A 1,530-nucleotide genomic window follows, 5' to 3' on the forward strand; every position below is an offset into this window, starting at 1 on the left:
AGGTCTGGGACAATGGAAAGGAGGCGAAGCCCAAGGCCACTTGACCTCTGGCAGCCTGTCTCTCCGTGGCCCCAGGATAGCCTTGGCGGAAGCCTCCGGGGCATCATTTTAGCAGTCTTCCCCCTCGGGGGCTGTATTTTTCCTGTCTGTCCTCAACATTTCCTCAGCCAGAGCGACTGGCTCAGTTCTCCCTTCTGATAAATCTGGTCACCCTAAATATGGGGCTTTGAGCAAACAGGAGCGCCCGGCCCCACGCAGCCCTGGTTTCGAAATACAGATGCACACGGGCTGCTCTTTGGAGGTCTGGTTTCTTTTCCCCACACACAGTGGTTTTAAGTAAGAGGGACAGGATCACGACAGAATCTTGGCAGGGAAAGACGTCAGGAGCAAAGATGCACCTGGGCAGCCTTTGTTTCTCCAAGTTCCCAAACCCTGGCTCTTCGAGAAGCTCTGGGAGGCAAAGAGGCCTTGGGCACGCACACCGGAGAGCACCACGCAGCCAAGCCCCTTGTGGGGATCCGTGTGTCCATGTCAAGCGCTGCGCACAGCCAGCCTCAAGGAAGCCTGGCTGGCTTCTCCAGCCCAGTTTTCCATCTAGCAATGTGGAATTTTGGAAATCCATGGTGCAGAGAAGAGGACCCTGCACCATGGAGCCTGACATAGTCCTCAGATGGGCACAATTTGGCCTACAATATGCTTAAATCTTGCTTTAAATGAGTGCCTGATATTTTGGAACTGAAATATTTCCCCTGATGACCCGAATGTGGGTGTTCCTCTTGAGAAGTCAGGAGATCTGAGACGCTGGTCCCTACTGCTGCCGGACTCCGGGCAGCTGGACACAAGGCTGTGGTCCAAGTCTTCCCACAGCACCCGCTGCCTATGCCAAGACTGCTGACCCTCTCGATTGGGTCATCATCTGTGCCTGGCCCAGACCCCCATTTGCCTTCCTGGGGTGGAGGTTTCCTTGGGTGGGGCTGGCCTGGGTCGTGACCCCCGCTGCTCCCGCCTTCATGTGTGCAACAGACACTGATGGAGATGGTCCCGCTGTGGACCTGTGGGCACGATGAGGAAAACAGCCCCTGCCCGCTGGCTTCCAGCACCGCATTCCGGGAGTTGAGACTGAGGAGGAGGGCGGGGTGAGGAGAGGGGAGGTGGGAGGCCAGAGCCTGCTTCCTGACTTCCAGCCCAACGCTTGCGGGGCTTCCATCTTCCATCGCTCGCCGCCACTCGGGAGCTGCCACCCAGCCTCCGGGAACCCGGGGGAAGAAGCCACTAGCGGGCTTTGTGATGAGATCGTTTCTGCCCGCCTCAAGGCCTCAGTTTCTCCATCTGTAGAATGACCCGGTTGGACTAGAAAATGACGCGGGTCCTCTCTGGCGCTAGAGAGGCAAGACTCCGCGGCCGAGGAATGCCTGGCCCGGCCCTTCCGAGCTCTTCGTCGAGTTCCAAGCAGCCCCCCTCCCTCCTTCCCAGCACGGTCGGGGCGGGCGCCGCAGCCCGGGCCAGGAGGGCCTGGGCTTCCCGCCCGGG

Source organism: Carlito syrichta, unplaced genomic scaffold, assembly GCF_000164805.1.
Source record: "Carlito syrichta isolate Samal-C Ts95f unplaced genomic scaffold, Tarsius_syrichta-2.0.1 Scaffold305012, whole genome shotgun sequence".
Classification (NCBI taxonomy): Eukaryota; Metazoa; Chordata; class Mammalia; order Primates; family Tarsiidae; genus Carlito; species Carlito syrichta.